The sequence below is a fragment of the Protopterus annectens genome, chromosome 11.part0 (genome assembly GCF_019279795.1).
Source record: "Protopterus annectens isolate FY-2018-M chromosome 11.part0, PAN1.0, whole genome shotgun sequence".
NCBI lineage: Eukaryota > Metazoa > Chordata > Ceratodontiformes > Protopteridae > Protopterus > Protopterus annectens.
In genome coordinates, this window is record NC_056745.1 from 1,140,054,932 (window position 1) to 1,140,079,930 (window position 24,999).

General features: G+C 44.2%; 1 protein-coding gene across 1 annotated transcript in view; it reads left to right on the plus strand.

The window, feature by feature from the left end:
- The window catches only part of LOC122815742 (patatin-like phospholipase domain-containing protein 2), a 680,367-nt gene that overhangs the window by 168,267 nt on the left and 487,101 nt on the right, over nucleotides 1–24,999 (plus strand). The gene's annotated exons all lie outside the window — the stretch shown is intronic.

Consider the following 24,999-nt stretch of genomic DNA (forward strand, 5'->3'; position numbering starts at 1 on the left):
TGCTGGAGACACGGGTATGTATCCCACAGATTACCCCATCTCTGGAACAGGTTCTCCATACATGTGAAGCAGAGTTCCTCCCTAACTCAATTCAAGTGTAATCTGGACAATTTGATGGGGAACAGTAAATTCAGCCCTGGTTTGGCAGCTATGTCTCTAATGGATACAAGCAACCTATAAATGGTTCATCTCCCAGTCCCTAGCTTGTAAATGTTTAATCTCCGAAGCCCCTGCTTACACTTATGAAGGATTTCAGAACTTGTCAGAGATTTGGGATGCTTGTCTAGACTTAAAAAAGGCCCTTGTGGTCATTAGCCTAGTAAACGCCTATGAACATATGAGGTTTCTTGCTATGTGAAGACATGCACATCTGCATTTTTACTGCGATTTTCTTTCAGCACAAGTTGATCAGACTGCATTACATAGCTGACTTTCAGACCTGTGGGTAGCTATGAAGGTATATCAATAAATGAAGTTATATTGCAAAAATGTGAGTAATTTGTCCTTTCAGAGGACATTACCTTCAGACTGACACAGTTGTCTGCACTCATCAACTGCATTATAGTTAGAAATAATTAAAACATACAAGCCAGAGTGAATCCTACTAACTGAAGTTATGAATATCCAAGTAGTGTGCAGCCTATTTCCTAGTGTACACCACTGGGAGGGTTGTAGTCTGCATATCAGATAAAAACAGATCAATACTAATTTTGTAGCTTTATAGAAACAATCTGTAAAAATAAATAAAGCAGACTGATGACTACTGCACATGGCAATCTGAAGCCCTGGATAACTAAGCACAGCTTTGGTGCAATATTTTGTGTGTTACTCAAAACAGAACTCGTAGACATACTTCTCAACCTCTTAGCATAAGAGTTCTGGCCAAAGACATCAATTATCAGGGACAGATTTTAAATATTTTATAAATTAGTTGACGAAGTAACAAGTTTTGCATTAGTATCCATTTTTTGAAGTATAGGAAGTCTGAAATTAAAATGCCTGTCATAATTTAGTGACTTAAATCCTCAATGATTTGCCAGAAAACAACAATGATGTTCATCGTGTTTCACTGTTGCAGTCATTACACTTGGGGTTATCCTGCTGGCAGGCTACCCGCAGTCTGCCTGAATTCCAAAGTCCTGGTCCGGAGTCGGTTGCTGTCGCCTCTTCCCTGACGTCAGTGCACCAGGGGTATAAAAGATGCAGCCAGCGCCATTTTCTTCAGTCTTTCTTGCCACATGGTGCCCGAAGCAAAAGCAGTTCGCAAGTGCCGGGCAGCTGACTCCTGAGATTTTCGAAATTGAATTTCAGATCCGAAGTCTTCATTAAAGCTAAGTACCCCATTGGGGAAACTTTTTTCTTGCTCCAGACCGATGTCAGGAAAAAGTTAACAATTTTATTTCTTGTGGGAAGCAAATACCTCATAAGGATTTTCATTCTTACTGTATTCCTTGCGTAGGCCCTGAACACAACATTGCTAGTTGTCGGTTTTGTGCTAGATTTAACCAACGCACTATTAGGCATTGGTACTATTTTGCTTTTCATTACTTTGGCCGAAGGTTTAACTATATAATGCCTGCGGAACAGCTGACGAGTGGACTTCATAAAAAGCACAAGGAAAAAGAAAAGGACAGGCATCAGAGGTCCAAAACCGACGACTAAGCCTCTTCTAGGCCAGTCACCGGTTCGCTGGTGCTCAGTGAGGCTCTTTCACAGCCCCTGACACCCGCTACCTCAGAGCCACAGGCCGCCTCTGACTCCCACGTGGAGACAACTAGGCCTTTGGATACTCAAGGTATTGGGCCTTCGGAAACTAATCCCTCGGATGGGTCCAGAGCCGCTGAGCAGGCATCGGCTTCTGAGGGTGTTTTCAGACCTACACAGCTTTATATCAAGCCAACTTCAGCATTCAAGACAAAGACTAAAACAGTTTTAAAGACAAGGAAACAAGTACAGCATTCTCCAGGACAGACTTCCATGCCTAAGAAACAGATGCTCAAAATGGCTGAAGACCTAATTACTTTGATCAGGGGTTCCCATCCCCCTCCTGATAAGAGGCCTAGGCAAGACACTGAATATGATTCCTCTGATCAGGTTTCCATTTCCTCTGACTCCTCTTCAGAACAGGGGTACTCTATTCCTCCCTATGAGGATTCAGATGCTGAAGAATCTATTCCTTCAGCTTCTCCTCCTGAGGATTACTCCTTTGGGGAAACCCTGCATACCATGAGGGAGCATTTCCACTGGGAGAGCCAAGATTATTCAGAATCTAAGAAAAGGTTCAGAGACTTTCTTTTACTACCTCAGCACAGACCTCTTGCTATTCCACCTGTTTTAGACATTGTAGATGTATTTTCAGAGTATGGCCTGTCTCCCGACTCTTTACCTCCTGCACCTGTTAAGCCAGACAGATACTACAGGGTTCCAGATTCTCATACATTTCTATATAAAAACCCTGCTGCTGACCCAGAAACTATTTCTCAGGGTCCCAAGGGGGTTAAGACCGCTACTGCAAAAAACCCTGTCCCCTCAGATAGAGATTCAAGGGCACTGGACAGATGGGGGAAATAAGTTTACACTTCTGCTACCTTGGCTGTAAGGCCTTTAAATTGTCAGTTTCATATGCTTAAATGTCAGCAATACTTAATGTCTCTGCTAAAACAGAAAATGTTGACAAATTCTGAATGTTCTGAGAACAAGGAGATGCAGGATTTATTGCATGCAGCTGAACAAGTGGGCAAGCATACTTTGCAATGTGGATATGATTCACTGGAGGCCTCTTGCAGGGCCACTGTAACAGGTTTTGTCATTAGAAGGCATGCTTGGTTAAAGGAACAGACTCTGCCTGATCATGTTAAAGCAAAATTATTGGATGCTGCATTACATCATGATACTTTGTTTGGTGTTAAGGCAGAAGAGGTATTGAATAAAATGGAGGAGGATAAAGCTAAATCTATGCAGACAGTAAAAGGTTTCTTACAGGTACAGCCACCCAGATTTAGCAGGAACTGGTATTCTAAGAATTGGTCCTTTCCCGTGTCAGACAGGCCACAAAGAGGCAGATACAGATGCCCTAGAGGCAGACAACAGCCCCAGGGCTCATACAGGCCCAAACAATGGAGTGCTTCTACCTCCAAAAGCGGAGAAGACAAATCACAGCCATTTAGGAAACAGTCCCAATGACTTCCCTCTGCCAATGCCAAGCATTTATCTTTTGGCAGCACCCTTAGGGGGAAAGCTAGCACTTTTTTTCACAAAATTGGCACTTGATCACCCAGGACAAATGGGTCTTAAATATAGTCTCTCAGGGCTACAGGTTCCATTTTCACACCCTTCCAAAGGCAAAAGGTATGCCAGAACAGCCACACAATCAATGGGCAGAGGCACAAAAACAAGTTTCATCTCTCATGGACATGAGGGCTATTTAGCCAGTGCCACAGCAAGATCAGGGACAAGGATTTTATTCAAGACTTTTCTTAGTACCAAGAAAGGACAAAGTATAGAGACCAATTCTGGACCTGTCTATTCTAAATACCTTTCTGGACGTTCCGAAATTCAAAATGTTGACTCTGCAGCAGCTTCTGCCCATGCTGGGCAAGAAGGCTTGGCTTGTAACTTTGAACCTCAAAGAGGCATACCTGCATGTCCCAGTCAGACAATCTTGCAGAAGGTACCTTAGATTCATAGCTGGTTCAATGCACTACCAATTCTCTGCACTGCCTTTTGGCTTATCTACTGCACCCAGGGTCTTCACAAAATGCCTGGCACCAGTAATTGCATTTTGCAGACAGAGGAATTCAAATATATCCCTACTAGGACGACTGCCTTATTCAAGCAGAGACCAAAGACATTCTACTAAAGCATCTGGCGTTTGTAAAAAGATTACTAATTTGCCTAGAGTACACAGTAAACGAAAAGAAATCAAAACTAGTACCCTCTCAAGAGATAATATTCCTGGGTGCAAGCTTAAATACAACTGCCCAGATGGCTTATCTCACGCCAGACAAAGAAAGGCAACTGACTTCTTACTTCGAAAGCATGGCAACAAAGACCCAGTTATCTGCAAGAAAAATTCTGCAGGCTCTGGGCTACATGGCATCCTGCATTCTGCTAATTCCATATGCAAGACTGCATATGAGGAAACTACAATGGTATCTAAAAAGTGTTTGGACTCAACATTGCCACAGCCTGGAATCATTTAGTTTCACTCATTCCCTGCCTGCAACAGGAGATCTGAAGTAGGCAGACTTCATTCGTCTGCAACCTGTGGGTATCGGATCCGACCTCGGATCCGAGCCGGCAATTCAAAAAGCTTAGGCTCCGAGCTCCTAGCTCCTCCCTCTTACCCATAACCCCTTGCCAAGCCCTGACTGACCTCAGATTTCGTTTGCCGCTTTTCATGTAGCTACGGATTCTAGAGCTCCTGGCGTTTGTTGAAGAAAGATAAGATTTTTTGACTAAAAAAGTTTTGAAAATCTCTATTTTTGTTATTGATATTGTTAGTGTTGAGTGTGTATAGGCTTTCCTCTCTCTTTATTTAATTGTTCTCGGGTTTTTGCGTAGTTTGTTTGTGTGTGTGTTGTGTTAGGCCTTAGGGTTTGTGATGCCTGAAGCCCATAAGGCTGTTTTCTCTAAGTGTAGCCAGTGTGGCCACAAGCTGTCCCCCGCGGATGGCCACACTCGTCAAGAATGCTTGGGGGTTGAACACCTGTCATCTGGTTGTACCATTTGTGCAGGGTTCAACCCCCGGGCTTTGAGGGAGCGGAGGTCGAAGCTGGTGCTGGCGGGTCTTTTACCTCCTGATACCACTTCGGCTTCTGCCCCTTCTACTCAGCAACCTGTTGCTGTGGGCTCTCCCCCTCCGGCTGGGACTCAACCTCCCTCTAAGTTGCCGGAGGGGAAAGAGTCCTCTAGGGAGAGAGAGAAGAAGGAGAGGCACAGGGAGAGGCACCACAAAAGGAGAGCCAAAACTTCCAGTTCGGCTCCTCCATCTAAGCGGGCCTCCCCTGTGCCTTCTAGCTTTCCTCCTCCTCGGCTCCACTCCCCTCGGTTCTCTCCTGGACCCGAGGAGGAGGAGGCTAGCCCTTCTAGGAGGTCTCGAGGCGGCTCTCTAGGTCCGCTTGGTGGCCTCCACCAGGTCAACTTTTTCCATGAGTGAAGCTGATATGGACGGATGATGAGGAAATTCATCCAGGCCCAAATGCAAATGGGAGTGCTCCTAGCCCCCATCCGGGAGGGCTTGACCCCTTCGCCCCTTGGCTCCTTCTCCGACCCATACCACGGGTTCAGAGCTGTCGGCGCCGGGCAGACTTGGATCCGGGGGTGGGTTGGATCCGATGGGTCGGCGCACCTCGGATCCGTCCCATCCCTTGAGTGCTTGGTGCCGGACCCGACCTCTCGGAGCCGAGGGCCGAGCCTCGGATCCGAGGGAGCTGGTGTGTCTTCGGCTCCGTCCAGGTCGGAGCGCACCTTGTCTCTCGGATCCGACGGTTTCGGCTCCGACTCCGATCCGTGCGTCGGATCCGAGTGGGGGTCGGCTCTCGGGGTTTAGAGAAGCTGGCTCCCCCTCGGCCTTCGACGTAGTGGAAAGGGCACTGTTGAGGACGTCCGGACCCCCGGTCCCTGCCACGGCTCCATCCCGTACTCCCTTGCAGTTGGGCCAGGCCCCCACCAGCCGGTCCCAGGGACAGCCCGCCTCGATGTCCCAAGTGGTTCCCTTGGAACATCCAACTGCTGAAGAGTACTCCTCGGACAGCCCCCCCGATGAAGTACCTCGGCGTAAGTGCAAAGGAGGCACATGGACTCCCCGAGTCCGTTACTGAAGACACAGACTTGGATGAAGGGAAGGCTCCCTAGGTCACCCCTGAGGGCGTGTGATTTGGAGACATTATGGAGATGTTAAGGATCAGGGGGGGGTGGTCTGCCCCCAAGGCTTCCTCGGACGAGTCTGTGTTCTTGGAGGCATTCGAGGCGGGCCCTTCTACCTCTTGGGTGTCCCCTCCTGCTGACCCTCTGGTGGATCTTATTTCCATCAGAGCGTGGAAGGATCCGGACACCGTTGAGCCTATCCCTGCGCCCGGACTGCATCCTTTCCCTCCGGGACCGCACTCACTGGAGCAAGGGCCCCCAGTAGATGCCATGATGATGGCTGCAGCCACAAGAGGGAATTGGCCCAGGAGAGTCCCTCCATGCATCTTCGGGCAAGGAGTCCCTTCGATGGATCGCATTGGGAAGCGAGTTTTCAGTTCAGCAACCTTCTCTTTGAGGCGCTGAACTACATGGCACATGTCATTAGGATGCAGCGGGATCTGATTAAAGAATACGCTGCATCTCCCCGAGTCCATGTCGGTGAGGATAAACAGGTATATTCCACCGAATGGCCACTCTCAGATCAGTTTCCAGTACATCTATGCGGCTGCTTTCTCATGCTACTGAGGGAGCTAGAGCCAGCGGAGCAGGCCTAGTCATGAGGCGACAGGCCTGGCTCCGCCACTGTGATTTTGCAGAGCCCTTCAAGGTGACCTTCGAATGCCCCTTCGATGGTTCTGCCTTGTTTGGCAAGACTGTTCGAAACATTAGTCCAGAGCGAAAAGGACGGAAGACGCTGTCTGCCGTCGAGTCCGCTTCTCAGCTCCCCAGAGGTCCTTCTCTAAGAACCAAAAGGGACAGAAGAAGATGTGGTTCCGAAATCGCAGCAGTCCCAACCTGCTCTGGATAACCAGTCCTTCCGTGGCAGAGGAGGATGGGGAGGTCGTGCCCTAGAGGCAGGGGCTCCTGGCAACTTTGGGTCCAGAGAACCTTTCTCTGATAGACCCACGCAGCAGCCCTGAAGGGTTGCCCGGCTGTCCGTCTCTGGAGGCAGTCGGGGCGGTTTCGAGGCACCTGACTTCTTGGGAGTCCATAACAACAGACAGTTGGGTGCTTTGTGTCATATCCAGAGGGTATTCAATTCCCTATTCAAGGTTCCCAAATCTCGCAGCCTCCCAGATGTTCCACCCGACCAAAGGCGGCAGCTGTCGAAATCGAACAGCTGCTAGAAAAAGAGCTATCCAGCGTCCCCGAGATCAAACCGGATTAGGGTTTTACTCCAGGTTCTTTTGGTGCCAAAGAAACGGGGACCTAAGACCAATCTTAGACCTTTCCCAGCTGAACCTGTCAGTAACCAAGCAAAAGTTCCGGTGGTCACCCTGCAATCTATACTTCCCTCTTGAGGAGAACGACTGGATGTGCTCCATCGACCTCAAGGGCGTACTACCACATTACGTATGGACAGACGATCCAGGAGGTTTCTTCGCTTCCGGCTGGGAGCCAGTCATTATCAGTTCAGGGTCCTCCCTTTGGTCTCACCTCAGCCCCAGGGTGTTCACCAAGGTGCTAGCGGTGGTAGCGGCCCACCTGAGGCTCCAGGGATTACAGGTCTTTCCGCACCTGGACGACTGGCTCCTGACGGCATCATCAAGGCATCTTCTGTGCTCAGCCAGGGATTACTTTCTTCAACTAGCCCCAAGGCTGGGCATCACGATCAACTGGGAGAAATCTTTACTGCACCCACACAAGTTATAGATTTCATAGGAGGAAGACTAAACACCAGATCAATGCGAGCCTTCCTCACTCCAGACAGAATTGCCAACCTGAAGTGTCATGTGACAGCGGTCCTGCAACCATCTCCAACTGCAGCTTCGGTCCTGAGGGCCCTAGGTTCTATGGCGGCAGCTATTCCGCTTCTCATTCATGCTCGCTTCATGCAGGTTCTTCAATGGACCCTTCAGGTTCAGTGGTCCCCTCTTTGTTCCTCTCTCAACGCTCCGATTGCGGTCAGCAAGGCGTGCAGGAACTCCCTTCTTTGGTGGCTTCTTTCTCCGGAGCCCTTGGCAGGGAGACCTTTTTGTGCTGCATTTCCCCGAGCCACAGTGACCACGGACGCTTCTTGCCTCGGGTGGGGGGGGCATTCTGCGGGAAAGATTGTCCAAGGCACGTGGAATCCCACAGAGACGTCATTGCATATAAATGTCCTGGAAATGAGGGCGGTGCTCCTAGCGTTGCAAGCACTTCACCACGTTCTACCTTCAGGGACTATTGCGATTCAGACAGACAACATGTCGGTAGTCTGGTATATCAACAAACAGGGAGGAACCAGGTCTTACCCCCTTTGTCGAGAGGCCATGAGAGTCTGGGAATGGGCAATTTCCACCAAACGCTTTCTGGTAGCAACGCACATTCCGGGAAAGTCCAACATCCTTGCGGACAAGCTCAGTCGCACCATTCTTTCTCCACACGAGTGGTCTCTCAATCCTCTAGTAGCGAAGAAGATTTTTGCCGTCTGGGGGCAACCCTGTTGCGATCTTTTTGCCTCTCCCTCAAACGCCAAATGCGACAATTTCTTCGCTCTGCTTCCCCCACCAGGGGAGTTCCCGAGAGATGCTCTAGTGCATGCTTGGCCTCCCGGTCTCCTTTATGCCTACCCTCCACTTCCACTGATGCAGAGGCTTCTGCAGAAAGCCAACAGTTTGGGGAGCAGAATGATTCTAATTGCCCCGTTCTGGCCTCGTCAACCTTGGTTCCCCTTCGTATGGTCTCACAAAATCAATCCACCCTGGATACTGGATCCAATTCCGGATCTCATCTCCCACCCTCTGGGAATGTCGGTTCCCAATCTGCGCACCCTGAAGTTGACAGCTTGGCTGTTCCAGTTCCATCCTTAATTAGGACTCCCGGTATCTCATCACCGGTCAAGGCCATTTTAGTGGCAGCTCATAAACCTTCCACCAGGCAGGTTTATCGGAGTAAATGGAAGAGATTCTCTATTTGGGCGGTACAGAGAACTTTGGATCCTTTCTCGGCACCTATGTCAGCGGTGCTGGATTTTTTAACAGACCTCTTTCATCAAGGGGCAAGTTCTTCCACGATTAAGGTACAATTGGCAGCTATCTCGCATTATCACATTGGTCATGACACAGCTCCCCTTATGACGGCGAAATTATGCAAAACATTTCTCAAAGGGGTTTTTTTGTTGAGGCCTCCAGTCAAGGAGGTTGTACCACCTTGGGACTTGTCTTTAGTTCTGCAAGCCCTTACTGCTCCTCCCTTTGAGCCTGCAGCTTCTGCAGATTTAAAGTACCTTTCCTGGAAGACTGCCTTCTTGGTAGCTATCACTTCAGCCAGAAGAGTGTCAGCTTCAGGCTCTATGCGTCAAGCCGCCTTACCTTTCTTTCTTCCCTGATGGGGTGTGCCTCAGGACCAATCCATCTTTTCTTCCGAAGGTCTCCTCTGAATCCAATATTAACCAATCAATTAATTTACCTGTGTTTTTTTCCAAGTACTCAAACAAAGGAGAATACAAATTGCATTCCTTGGATGTTCATAGACAATTACGTTTTTATATTCACAGAACAGCTGGTCACAGGAAATCAGATCAGCTGTTCGTCTCCTTTGCTAAATTTGCTCTGGGTAAAGCAGTATCTAAAGTCACACTATCTAAGTGGATTGCTAATTGTATTCTGCAGGCATATGACACTTCAGGTAGACCTGCTCCTCAGAGGGTTACGGCTCATTCTACTAGGGCAGTTTCCACGTCAGCTGCCTTTAAGTCCCGTGTATCATTGGATGATATCTGCGCAGCAGCTACTTGGGCCTCGCCTCATACTTTTATTTCTCATTATAAGGTGGATGTTGTTTCTAGAGGAAGAGCATCCTTTGGCTCAGCGGTGCTCAAACATCCTTCCATGACGCCCAAGATTCAGGTAGCTAGGGACTCTGTCCCACAGGTTGCAGACGAATGAAGTCTGCCTACTTCAGATTTAGAAGTTATGTACTCACCATAACGTTCCATCTGAGTAGGTGACTTCATTCGGATGCAACCATCCCCCCCTCCATCCCCCTGACCTTTATAGAGCGAGTATTTATACTGTTTTCGTGTACTGTAGTCAGTATTTTGAGGCAAACTCAATCTGAGGTCAGTCAGGGCTTGGCAAGGGGTTATGGGTAAGAGGGAGGAGCTAGGAGCTCGGAGCCTAAGCTTTTTGAATTGCCGGCTCGGATCCGAGGTCGGATCCGATACCCACAGGTTGCATCCGAATGAAGTCACCTACTCAGATGGAACGTTATGGTGAGTACATAACTTCTAATTTCGATGGTGGGCACAGGCCTGTCACCACAACAAGGGACAGCCATTCACTTTACCCACAGCCAGGCAAACACTAACAACAGATGCATCAGATTATGCCTGGGGGGCCCACATGGCAGGAAAATGTATTCAGGGCACATGGCCCGCAAGCCAAAGGCATCTTCACATCAATCAGAAAGAGATGCTAGCTGTACAAAATGCCCTGACAGCCTTCAAGAACCTACTTCATCTAGGACAGCTGCTGATAAAGTACATAAACAAGCAGGGGGGCACACATTCCTACCCCCTCTGCAGACAAGCCATGATTTTGTGGAACACAGCATTGACTTACCAAGTACACCTGCAAGCACAATTCCTGCCAGGAAAAACAAATGCTGTGGCAGACGAACTAAGCAGAAACCTCATGGATCCTCACAAGTGGAAACTAGATCCACAAATCTTCAACATAACAAGGAAATGGGGATGCCCAGACATAGATCTTTTTGCCTCCCCTCACAACTGCCAACTTCAGAGATTCTGCACAAGGACTTATCACAAACAAGCATGGAAAGTGGATGCTTTGTCATTCACCTGGAACAACCTTACAAATATATGCCTTTCCTCAACTGCCTCTCCTCCCCAAGGTACTCCTAAAGGACAGACAAAAGAAGCCACAAATGATTCTGATTGCCCCGGATTGGCCACGCCAACACTGGTACCCAATCCTAAGGAGCTTGTCTCAAGGCCCAACCTGGACATTGCCTCAAATTCCTCATTTACTGACCCAGCAAAACAATCATATCCTGCACAGCCAACTCAGATACCTAAATCTAGCTCCATGGCGGATAGTGTAACCATTCAGAATACACCTCTGTCTAAAGCGGTTATGGGTGTTATTTTGGAGGTTAGGAGGCCCAGCACCAGAAAATCTTATGCAGAAAAATGGAAGAGATTCTGTGCTTGGAACCAGGCACAAGGAATCGACACGCTTGTTCCAAATATTCCTCAGATTTTACAATATCTAACTGAGATGCTGGACAAAGGCCTATCCTTCTCATCAATTAAGATCCACGCCTCTGCCATTTCAGCTCATTACAATACGGACCCACCTATTTTTTTCACATCCATTCCTTAGGCAGTACCTCGGGGGGCCAAAAACATAAGACCTCCAAGGAGAGCATCAATACCTGCATGGGACCTCAATTCTGTCTTGGAAAAACTCACACTGCCTCCTTTTGAACCAGCCAATACAGCCGAGATAAAATTGTTATCATGGAAAACAGCTCTGCTCCTAGCAATAACTTCAGCAAGAAGAGTCTCAGAGTTACAGGCATTAATGGGTGTGAAACCTTTTATTATCTTCATCCAGACAGGGTTTCTCTACGTCAAACCCAACATTTATGCCTAAGGTAGTGTCGTGTGGCTCTTAACCAAACCATTCATTTGCCTACTTTTTACCCAAACCCACAGAATTAAGATGAGACTTCTGCATTCTTTGGACATATACAGGCAGCTACGCTTCTACTTGGACAAAACTAAAGCTCTCAGAAAGACTGAGCAACTTTTAGTGGCATATGCTGCAGGATCACAAGAAAAAGCTATCTCAAAGCAGACTATTTCAAAATGGATAGGACACTACATTTGTTTCTGCTATTCACAACATGGCAAATCAGTGCCTAAGGGCATTAGACCACATTCTACCAGAGCAGCAGCCACCTCAGCAGCCTTCCTCAGAGGAGTACCAACAAAGAATATTTTGGAGGCCGCAACTTGGACTTCAGTGCACACTTTTACTAAGCACTACCACTTGCCTCTTTACTCTAAATTCAGAGCAGGCTTTGCCACTACATTTCTGCAGGGCCTTATAGCCACTCCTAATTCTATTTAGACCCAGCCGCCCAACCTCAGCTTTGGGATTCAACCCAAGTGTAATGACTGCAACAGTGAAAGACTATGAACATAGTACAGTTGTGTACCTACCATAAATGTAGATGTTCGAGTGTATTCATTGTTGCAGTCCAGGTTACCCACCCACCATCCCCCTTTCTTTGCTGGGACTTATCTGTACTTCTCTATTCTATATATTCTATATAACCTATGTGATGTATTTGCTTGTAGATGAAGGTATTGTTTATTTTAGTGCATGCTTTTATAAGCAATGTTTTTTAGCCTACCCTTTTGGGAGCATCTGACATCTGGGGCAAGAAAAACTGAAGAAAATGGCATCGGCTGCATCTTTTATACCCCTGGCGCACTGACGTCAGGGAAGAGGTGACAGCAACCGACTCTGGACCAGGACTTTGGAATTCAGGCCGACTGCGGGTAGCCTGTCAGCAGGATAACTCCAAGTGTAATGACTGCAACAGAATCCACAAAATGGTGCAGTGCGTAAAAATGACTACTTTTTGGTGAAATGTTGTTACAAACATCAGAAAACCAAGTTATGGGACATGCTACAGTAGATCATTAACAATTGCATAAGAAAAAATGAACCTTGTAAACCTCGGTGTGTCTCTTGCGAAAACAAGGTTCTAGCGATGAAAAAGGTTAATAGCAGCTACATAACAAGACTGCTTATCAATATTATGCCAAAGTGTGGTATATGTGCTGTTAAATGTACACACGCTGTACACTAAAATTCAGTAATCCAAGTCTCGTTTGCAGAAATAGTGCTGTTAACTAGTGAGGAACCACCTCAACTACCCTTTACAGCGCAACCAAACAAGCTGGTCAAAGCACACGCCCCTGTACTGTGTAGCAGTACGATACTGCTCGGCTCGCTGAGTAAATCTCAAGGGAAATCTGTAAATCAGGCTATTCAGCCCCACGAAAGCAAACACAGCTGTCCTTTGCGGCGTAACCAATCTAAGCCAGTAAAAGCACACACTCCTGTGCTACTTAGCCACATGATACAGCTCGGCTCATTGAGTAATTCCAAGAGAAGATCTATAGATCAGGCTATTCAGCCCCACAATAACAGGACACAGAATAAGTTCTCATATGTAGCACAATTAACCTCCTCACTCAAGGTCTAAAGCACAGTCTAAATTGCAAATCTAGACTTGGCAGACACAATGGTAACTGCCCTAACTGCAGCAAAACTCCCCGAGTTCATTCATCAGGATAAATAGAGGGATCCAGCAGTAATTTCTGCAAAAGAAAGAAAAATAAAGGGAACTTTTACTGCTGGACCCCCTATTTATTGGGACGGAACAAAGGATTTTATGTCAGGGGGTGGAGGAATTAAGTGGACTGTGATTGGACACAACGGCTTACTTGCATAGAAAATCGGCTTGCTATGAGAAGGAAGTACAGAGTGACTTGCAAGCCGATTTTCTCCGAAAACTCAAATATAACCACGACATAACTCTATGCTGAAAATTTAAGCTGACAAGATAACTGACTTTTCAACTTAATTTTCAACAGTGGAGTTACTGTCTGACTGCAAAGTTAACTGCGCAGGGAGAAGGCACTCAAGGTTAACCGAATGAAATTCCCATCTTCTCATGGCGTGCTCGGTGTTAAAGCACGGAGGCGCCATGAGAGGGTACTTGGGGTCAGTGAGTTAAATTCCTTTCCTGAAAGACAGCTTTTCTTGTGGCCATAACTTTAGTTAAGAGGGTCTTGGAACTACATGCTTTGTCATCCAAGCCACCATATAACATTTTTCACAAAGACAGGGTGGCCTTGAGAACTAATCCTTCCTTCATGCTCAAGGTAGCCACTGTAAATAATATCAAGCAGATTGTTCATTTACCTGTCTTTCTTCAAAATCATTCTAACAAAGGTAAATATCTCTTCCATACTCTAGCTCTACATAGGCAGTTAAAATTTTACTTGCACAGGAGTAAACCTTTCAGGAAATCTGATCAGTTGTTTGTAGCCTTCTGTCTGAACAGACACAATCGGAGAGTGTCTAAGTTTACAATTTCTAAATGCATTTCTAACTGTATTTCCACCGTTTATTCTCTCAGGAACATGGAGTTACCTTGTCTGCTAGGGCTCACTCTCTTAGGTCGATTGCTACCTTTTCAGCCTTCTCTGCGAGGATGTCCATAGATGACATTTGTGCTGCGGCCACTTGGTCCACTCCTCACACCTTCGTTTCTCATTACAAATTGAATGTTGTCTCCAGAAACAGAGCATCTTTTGTTTCCATGGTGCTCAGGCACATCATTCCATAGGGGCACCCACGATACTTTTGTAGCTGGAGATTCTGACCCAGTCATGAGGAACCTTCCCCCATCCTTGCTCGGCAGGGCATCTGAGGAGGCTAGAGTCTCAGGCTCCTGGGCTATGTTTCCCTTAGTTAAAGTTTTATATATATATATATATATATATATATATATATATATATATATATATATATATATATAAAAACTGAAAGCTCAAAATACTGAAATTAATTTGACTGAGTCCACAATCCCAAATGTTCAAAATATTGAAAACTCATTTGACTGACTTTCAGAATACTGAAACCTGACCATGCTGAATTGCAAAATACCAAATGGCAGTGTGTACAGTACTTTAATATAAGTAAAGAGTATATGCCCTTTTCTCCACTGTAGTGCAATCCCGGAGTTAGTATATATAGTTTGAGGGGTGTGGGAGGCATAGCATCCCACATAGCTTGATTTTATATCATCCGGTGTCTGTTAATAAGCTAAGTTTATAGCCTGCTGCAGACCACCCTCCCAAACCCAGGAACCCCACTCGGCCTTCCTGAGAACACTGGAAAATATGATGGTCTCTCCAAACACCATTATATTGGGTGACTTCAACTACCCAAACATAGACTGGGAGCATTACTCTAGCTCCAACACCCTAGCTCAAAGGTTCCTAGAATTTATAAACTCACATGCTATGGAACAACTTGTTACCACTCCCACAAGAGGGGAAAACATACTGGACCTGATCATCACCAACATGGGGACTCTATGCTCCAGACCAGAAGTGTATCCCTCACTGGTAAGATCAGACCATAAACTAATCTCACTGGATATTCACATCCCGACCCCAACCCCTGCCCAGAAAACCACAGTGAAAAACTTCTCTAAAGCAAATTTCACACTCCTCAAAACCGAGGTAGAATCCTTCAAAGCCCCCGGGTCTGTGGAAAATACGGCCCAGACCGCAGAATCCTTTATAAACGCATTTTATGAACACCTTCAGGAATGCATGGATCATGCAATCCCAAATAAAACCAAGACCCAATCCTCCAAAGGCAGGCGTCCTGTCTGGTGGACCCCAGCCATAAACAAACTATACAATAGAAGGAGGAAGCTACTACATGATAGAGCAAAATCCCAAAAAGGGAAGGCATCTCTGATCAGTGTTAGCAAAAAACTACGGGCACTCATAAAATCGTCTAAGGCCAGCTTCGAGAGAAAAATTGCACAGGACACTAAGGATAATCACAAGGCTTTCTTTAGTTATGTTAGGAACCTGGGTGGGAATTCCCAGATGTGCTCAGAATTCGTCCAAAATGACAAAAAATACACCAAACCCACAGACATTGCCAACATCCTAGCTGACAGGTTCAGCGCAGACTTCTCCCCCCCCCCTCCCCACCAAAAGGACAAATATCTATCCCAGCAGAGTGCTGCCCCCCTGACATCTCAGATGCTCAGGTAAGAGCCGCCCTCCAAAGCAAAAACACAGCATCAATGGGACCAGGCGGTGTCCCGGCTGCGTCCTACATGAACTCCAAGAAGAGCTAAACCCAAACATAAAACTACTGTTCAATCTCAGCCTTACCACAGGATATGTACCCAAAGAGTGGCGTACAGCAACAGTGGTCCCTCTCCACAAAGGTGGTGCCTCAACGGATCCTGGAAACTATTGCCTCATAAGCCTGACTAGCTTGGTCTGCAAAGCTATGGAAAGGATCATCATGGACCTCATAAAAAAAGATATTGGGGACCTACAGACACTGGATCCTACCCAGTTCAGCTTTGATAAGGGCAGATCCTGCCTCTTACACCTGGTCGATTTCTTTGAAACAGTCACCAAGGCCATTGACGAGGGGAAGGTGGTCCACACAGCCTACCTGGACCTCGCAAAAGCCTTCAATACAATACCCCACTCGGGCATTATAGATAAGCTCACCAAAACCCCTATGTCACTAGATGGGTTGCAAACTGGCTCAAGGACAGAACCCACATGGTTAGAATTGCTGGAGCCATGTCAGACTCCAAACCAGTTACAAGTGGCGTCCCACAAGGCTCAGTCCTGGGACCTCTCCTGTTCGGTATATATTTCTCGGAGGTACAGGCCAACACGGAAGGACTGTGGCTGACCAAGTTTGCAGATGACTGAAAACTGGGCGCTATAATCGACACTCCAGCCGACACAAGCATCCTCCAAAAGGGCCTCATAGAAACAGACAACTGGTGCCACAGCCATGGCCTCAAGCTAAATGCCAAAAAGTGTATAGTCATCCCCTTTGGCAAAAACAAAGTGCCCACAAATTACCACATAGGTGGTAATCCATTAAGTACAAAAGAAGTAATTAGGGACCTGGAGACCCAAGTTGATAGCAATCTCTCATTTGACAACCACGTGGCCAAAGTGGTTAGAAAAACATTTTATATAGCACACCTAATCATGAAGGGATTCACATCTAGATCAGGGGAGGTCATCGTGCCTCTTTACTCATCCCAAATCAGGCCCATAACTGAGTACAATGCCCCTTTTGGGATGTACCTTACCAGACACCTGCAGCAACTGGAAAGACCCCAAAAGTACCTCACCAAGAGGATCAAAGGGCTCAAACAGATGCCATATGCTGCCCGGTTAAAGAAACTCCAGCTCTACTCAGTGGCATACCGCCTGCTCAGAGGCGATCTGTGCCTGATGTATAAAGCCATGTCCAATCCGGAATTAATGGACATGCTGCACCTCAGAAAATCCAAATCCCATCGAGCTACGTGCTCGAGAGACTTGAACCTTAGCACTGAAATAAATAGGACATGCTGGAGGGACAGATTCATAACCCAGAGGCTCCCTTCTCTCTGGAATAAAATCCCAGTCCAGGTTAGGCAGAGTCCCTCATTGACTCTCTTCAAGAGGAATCTTGATGAGTGGATGGGGGATCGTAGGTTTACCCCGGGTATCACTTCTGTGTCGCTGTTAGATAGAGGCACAGTATACTAACCTCGAAAAAGGGCATAGCAAAATGTATTTAAAATGAATGGCGAAAGCCAAACACACTCTGGCTAGGCTTATAAATGCCCTAGGGCAGATAGCCTAGTATGAACCTATGAACCTAAGTAGGTAGTGTTTAATTTTGGAAAGAGTTAGTCGTTGGTGTCGTTAAGTGTGCATTTTTTCTTTTATAGTTTTCATTTGGTAAGATGAATTGTTGGTGATATTTGCACAGTTTATTTGGTATTGTGAACCTAGGTCTTTGTGATGAAATGTTTGTATTCACAGATCTTTGCATTTTTTGTTATGTTAAGCAATACACAGGTGAAGGGAAACACACATCATGACTATGGCTTAAAATTTTACTTTATTATTCTAACTCCGAGATCGCACTACAGTGGGCAAAGGAACCATTTCCCGATCCCCACTATAGTGCAATCTGCTCCAGAATGTTGAATGTGCAATGAGCGAATCTCGCTGTGCATTCGCTCATTGCACATTTGAACCTTTTTCCGTTTGGTGTTTGCAAACTTTGCAGACTGCCTTTCGGAAATGTTCTGTTCGCCCTTCTGCAGTACGTGGTTTTAAAGGTAAACCGTTTTTGGATAATATGGATGAGTTTAGAAAGATTGCTGCTAACAACTTTTTTGGTAATGATTCTAGTGCACAAAAACATTTTGCACAGTGATATGGACAACTGAGAGTAGAAAGGGTTTTCTTCAAACTTATGGAGTCTATCAATAATTTGAGATCCTGTAGAGGTATTGGAGATATTTCAGAAATTTTATGAAAGTTTGGATAAGGCAGAAGAATGTGGAACCCAAGAAAGAGCACAACTGGAAATATTTCTGGAAGACCTAATTATGCCAATGTTAGAGGAAGATGAGGATAAACAACTAATAGTTAAGATAGGAGGAAATGAGATAAAAATGTTGATGTATAATCAATTTGCAGAGAAGTCTCCAGGAGCAGATGGTACTGTTGTTGAAGTTTGGCAAGTTAGGAGGGAAGAAAGTGATAAGATCTGGAAGATTTTGTTCATTAAAATTTTAAAAAGAGGTGAAATACCAGGATTTTGGAAAATGCTATGGTGGCTGTATTAGCCATAAAGGGTAAGCCTTTCAGACCCAGCCTTATGTAGATCCATTTCAGTTTTAAACCATGATTATAAAGTGTTTATCTATACTAGCTAAAAGAATGGCAAAGATATTGCCAACATTGACAGACCTGGATCAATGTGGTTTTGTAGAAGGAAGGCAGACATTTAGCAACATAAATAAAACACTGATGATGATGATCCAAAAGGAAGCAGAATGTAAGGAAATACAGTTGCAGTTAGTGGGTCTTGCTGCAGAAAAAGCATTCAACCGATGGGATTTTATGAGTAGGGCAGTGGAAACATTTAAATTCCCTGTTATAGTAATAAGGTTAATTAGAAGGATATTTGAAGGAATGGAGGCAAGAATTAAAGTGTAGTGGATCCTCTCCAGTAAGTTGTGTTTGAACAGGAGAACTAAGCAGGAGGTGTCCTCTTTCTCCATTGTTATTTGATTTATATTTATTCACAGTGAGGATCAGTAAATATGCCCTTTCCTCACTGTAGTGTGATCTCGGAGTTGGTATATCCAGTTAGCGGGGGGGCAGCCCCCCCACATGAACAGATTTGATGAACGGCACATTCGAAGTTATGGCCGTTCGATGTTATGCACATTTGATGTTATGATATAAACCCTGATTAAAAAGGCTTCTGTTATGGCAGCTGAGGATGTGTGGGAAGAGAACAAAAGATAATATAAAATCTGAGAAATAGGAAGCTCTGTTTTATACACAGGCCAGGCATATTTTTATCAACCGGAAGAAAAGTTGTGGACAATAATTAATAAAGAGTTGAAGGAATTTATATGGAAGGGAAAAGGGCAAGCATTAAGTGAGATAAGTTGATCTTCCCAATAGTATTATAACTATAAAAAATCAGTCAAAGGACATTAGAAAAGAATGGGAACAAAACAAGGTAAAGATTTACAGGGGAACAATGGTAGGACACGTGTGGCTCCCAGGTATGAAACAAAGTCCAAAACGTTTAGGATTTTTGCTTGGAAGTTTTTGCATAGGTATTTTTATAACCAAGCAGACTTCAAATAAATTTTCCTCTGGTAGATGCCAAACATTGGAGGTGTGATGGGGAAGAAAGAAGCAACTGGGACATGTTTTTTCGAAGTGTAATGAGTTGGCAGATTTCTTACAGAGTATTCTGTCAGAAATATTGGAGTAAATTGCTGTAACTAAGGAAATGATTATTTTTTAGCAATAACAGTCTCCAAATTTCCTAAAGATAGTAAGGCTTTAATTTTAATTCTCTTGGCTGCCAAAAAAGCAATGGCTAGAAATTGGATATCAAAATCCAAACCAACTGTATTTGAAGTACTTGATATTGTTAAAGAGAGGGAAAGAGTAAATTACATTAAAATAAATGGAATTTCTTGGAACATTACATGCAGAATAATGCTCAAGAGGAAGAGTGAGGTTTAAGGGAAAGCAGAAATTGAATTATTTATATAATGCTGAACTTAAAGACATTTGCTGTAAGTACGAGATCCTCTATGATGTGTGTAAATGGGAAAAAATGTTGATACGGTTTGTTGTCTTTTTTATTACTGTATGTGTGCCTATCTTTTAAGTGATATTTTAATAAACGTGTTCAAGAAAAAGAGAAGGAAAATAGGCCTGTGTGATGTGTCAAAGATTTCTGGTAAAGTTAATGGTGAACAGCTGCCCAGTATACTAGAAATGTATGGGTTGGGCTAATTTTGTATTAAAACTCTCATCTGTTAATGAATTTCTTTCCATAGTCAAAGGGTTAGGGTTTGAATCCTTCTATCTCCATTTGCCTACCTACTGTGTGACTCTGACCAAGTCTCTTGACAACAGAGAGTTCCATGGTCGCCTTCTAAAAGGCACACTTGTGTCCAGTGGGTTTTCCTGGCTAACAAATTTGTTAAAAAGAATAATAATACTGTATGAAAAGCCATCTCCAGTGGTGTAGAGGGATAAGGCCCTGACTACAGCCCAAGTGATTAGAGTTAAGTTAATAGCTTGGGCTGCTTGATGTCACTAGCAGGAAAGGATGGGAGGCCACTACTGATGGTACTGGCCACTGTGTATGACCAGCAAGCTTGTCCACCCCCCATCACATAACTGTTATTAGGGAACTGGTGGGCCAATTGAGCTACACAGGCAGGATAAACTGTTTGATTGTTACTGCCAAAATTAGTACAGTACAGGGCAAAAAGGTTCGCTGGCAGTTGACACACGTAGTTCTTCTTGGCAAATTATTTGGTGGTGATAGTAAAATAAATATTAGTGTTAAAATGTTAGAAGAGGTGGGTGAGAAATTGGAAAAAAGGTAGATGAGGATAAATAAAGAAAAAGATAAACGATGATGATGAAGGTGATACCATTAAATGAGTTTGTTCTGCTTTCTAGAAATATGGATATTGAGTATTATTTTTGATGAGAAGGAAGTACTAGAAAATCCATATATATTTCAGAACAAATGAGAAACATAGTTAAGATGTTTGTGCACTTTTTCATTGTCATTCTGTTAAAGGTCAATAAAGAAAGGATGTTTTGCAGATCACTTCATGTATTTTTGCACTAGAAACTGAGTATTTTTAATTGTGTTTGGGGTCCTAAGTAAATGCCTGTAATAAGTAGATAGTATGTAGAAGAGAGGAAGGATGGGTTTCAAAGTAGTACACTGCAGTTTTTTTTTTTAATTTGTTATATAGTAGGAGTCGCTGATCATAACCTGCTTATTATGCAGTCAAGACATGGATGCCCCTCTTGAGGTTAGTCTTGCCATCCATGTCGAGAAAACATGATCATAATTCTTTGCGTTTCATGGAGCTTTGACTGATCCATGTACAACTAGTTACAGAAAAAAAAAATCGGTAAATGTTTAGCCAACTTTCAAGGCCATAAAGAACTTGGTGAGCACAATCAGAAAGGCAGTAACATACTCTCTTATGTTGCACAAAGTCAGGAGAACATTGCAGGCACAGACAGGAGGCAGAAACAGATTTATTTTTTATTCTGCCCCTGTTGTCTGTTAGTCAGTACTGGCAGATTTAACTGCCTAGAGTGGTACTTTATCTTAACAACGGAAGCAGTGGAAGCTTAACATTTATTAAAATTGGGTCTTATACTAATAGAAACACTTAGCTGTTTTTTTTTTTTTTCTTTTTCTGAATATCTGAGCATAATCACCTTGCTCCATGCACTACATACTTGTTATTGTAGTTGTTTGAAAGTTGTTATATCTTTATTATGTTAAGAAACACAGAAAAATAATAAGCAATGTTATGTTGGGAAAATAAAGAAAATGGTTGGAAGCACGCAGTTATAAAAGTTGAGAAATATTAGTAAACTGAATATTATATGACGTCATCTCTCTGGCAGAAATGTTTGGCAATTCAGAAGACTGAGCTGTTAATGAGCTGCTCCCTGTGCCAAGGATATGAGTTTGATTCCTTCCACCTTCATTTGCCTGCTGTGTTAATCTGAGCAGGTCATTTAACCAGAAAGTCCTCCTAGGTCACCCCCTAAAAAGGGACAGTTGTGCCCATGAGGTTAGTCTTTGTCAGCAAAATTAGACAACATTTTTTTATGAAGCCAAGGGAATTGCAGTTAATATAGACATTTATTTTTTTCATAACAAAAGGGAAATATGAAAAAAAGTTTTTTTTTTTTATTTTAGTCTAAGTTTGGGGATAATGTAAATTAAATGTATAAGTGAAAGTGGAATGCAAATAAGGAATAAAAGTATAAGACTGTGTGAAGATTTACTTAAAGAAAACTTCTGGTAAAAAAAGAAGTTTAAATATTAACAAAAATAGAAGCTATTTTTTTCTTGGTTGAAATTGATGGAGGAAAAATTGACAGAACATGTTCTTGTAAGATGTAGAAGAACTGAATGTTTATTTGGAAGAAAATAATTTCATATTTAATTAGGCACAGAAGGAAGTTTAAAAGTAACCACAGGTAATCTTACTTAAGGCGTATATGATCTACCATAGTGGAATGTAGGAAAGAAGGGAAATTCATTGCTACAGAGGTTAGCATTGCTGTATTATCACAGTGCTTGCTTCTCCATTTCATTTCCCAGCTGGAGTGTCTTCTGCATTGAGTGTGCATAAATTTCTTGTGTCTGCATGAAGTTTGAAAAGGTCTGTGGATTCCTTTTGTGTCCCAGAAGTAGACATGTTGGTAACTGAATTGGTAGTACTCCAAAGGTTGCTTTCACCGCATGGCTTCAAAAGGCTTAGCAGCAGTTTTTCATGTTGAATGAGTTCTAGTACTTAGAAACATGTAAAACGCATACAAGGTCATTAGTAGTATGTGCAAATCCAACATTTTTGTAAATTATTTTCTGCTTAGGGCAAGGGCGACCGCAGTGGTACAGTGGTCAGCGTTGCCACCTCACAGCTAGAGGTTCTCAGGTTCGATCCTCGGCTGGGGTGCCTTTTGTGTGGAGTCTGCATGTCCTCCCTGTGGTTGCGTGGGTTTCCTCCGGGTGCTCTGGTTTCTTCCCACATCCCAAAGACATGCTGTAGGTGGATTGGACACTCTAAATTGGCCCTAGGCGTGAGTGCGTGCATGTATGTGCCTTCTGTGGAAGGTTGGGTGCCGGGCTGGCAACTGCACACCGTAAATCTCCGCTGCCAGTCATGAGCGGACAGGTGATCCGCTGTGGCAGCCCCTAACCGGGAAAAGCCGAAAGATGATTTTCTGCATAGAGCAAGAGAAGCCCGCAGTGCTTACACATGCGCGTGCGCGCGCGCGCACACACACACACACACACACACACACACACACACACACACACACACACACACTCACATACACACACTCACTTCAACATTGTTGGTGCATGGAGCGATCGGTAATGATTAGTAGAAAACATGTTGCTCTTCTCCAGGAGATTGTAAGATTGGACCAGCTGTTAAGCAGACATATCCTAGACCAGCTGTTAAGCAGACATATCCTAGGAACAGCATGTTGCTCATATTTTTCTCCGTGAAAGAAAGATCAACTGAAGAGCTGAGCTGTTAAGCTTGAACAACTGTAACACTAAGATGGATGAGCCGAGTAACTGTCTAGAAGTATGAGTATCTACAGCTGGCCATCAACTGGCATCCCATCTACGACTGGTTTATGAGTTTATACCTGGTGCTGCCAAGACAGGCTGCAGCTGGTTCTCCACCTAGAAGTGGATGAAGTATGTGCTGCGAAATGAGTGAATGTACTGTAAGATGAATCCATAAGGTGAGGTTTCACTGAAGAGAGAGGTGTCACGTCTTGAAGGTGTCACCTTCATGTAAGGGTTAAGGGCAGACCTTGGAGGCAATAAAAGACATGCGGGCCAGAAGAATGAAAGGAAAAGAAAAGAAAGCGGTGAATATGTGGAAATTTGTGAAACGTTTTTGAATTGTATTCATGACTATAGATCTGTTTTGTGAAATGCTTGCAGTTCAGGTAGAAGTAAATAAAGCCTACTATTTTCTGGAAATGTAATGAGATCTGTTACCTAAGTGTAAGCTGCAATCAGCAGGAAAAGAAAAGAAAGCAGTGAATATGTGGAAATTTGTGAAACGGTTTTGAATTGTATTCATGACTATAGATCTGTTTTGTGAAATGCTTGCAGTTCAGGTCAAAGTAAATAAAGCTTACTATTTTCTGGAAATGTAATGAGATCTGTTACGTTTAAGCTGCTATCAGTGTCAAGCATGCTTTCTTTGCGTGAACTGTAAGCTGCAAGTCTGAACATTCCCCTGATGTCTAAATAACCTTCTCATTGGCAGTCCTGTTGGAGATCTTTGTGCTTTCTGCATTGATGGTTCCTCACAGTCTCTCTACACTTTTTCTTATATGTTGTATCTTTTGGCTTTTCCCAGTTAGGGGTCGCCACAGTGGAACTCCAGTCCGCTAATGATTGGCAGTAGATTTTTAGATACCGAGTTGCCAGCTCTGGCGCACAACCTTCAACGAAGGTGCGCCCATTCACGCACGTCTCCACACAACAGGCGCTTTAGCTGAGAATCAAACAGGACAACGTCTTACTGTGAGGCGACAATGCTACCGCAGCACCACCACCACCACAGTCTACACTTTTTCTTATATAGGTATTGAAAAGAACTTATCCAAGAACCAAACCCACTTGTAACTAATTGTTTCTACTGCAAGTTTTACTTATAGCAAATGTTATAGGTCTGAATTTGTACACATTTGAGGAAAGTGCATAAGGGTCTATATCATTTGCCTATTTTGATGAAGTAAGCATGTCATACTGATCAGCAGATTCCCAGTAAGGCAGCTGTGCACATTGATAGACTAAAAATAGTAATTTGGTTGCTTCTGCTCACAGAATAGTTTATTTTTGCAGTATGCATTTTTTATTGAAAAAATGCGCTCGACATCTACAGATAAAGGTTTGATTTTGACTACACCACAAGCTTCTGCACATTAAACTCTTCAATATTTAAGAAGCTTTGTGCTCATATAGCAGACTGTGTCATTTGTCTTCCAGTAAACAAACAGGTAAAACAGAAGTAGAGTTTGTCTGGAGTGATACTGTGCCACATTTTGTCCTATTTAAAGTTATTTATTGTGTTCCCTGTTATCTGAACAGTGTACCTTTTCAATACTTCAGTGTAGGAAGATGGGAAATGTACATGGAAGGCAACATTATAAAA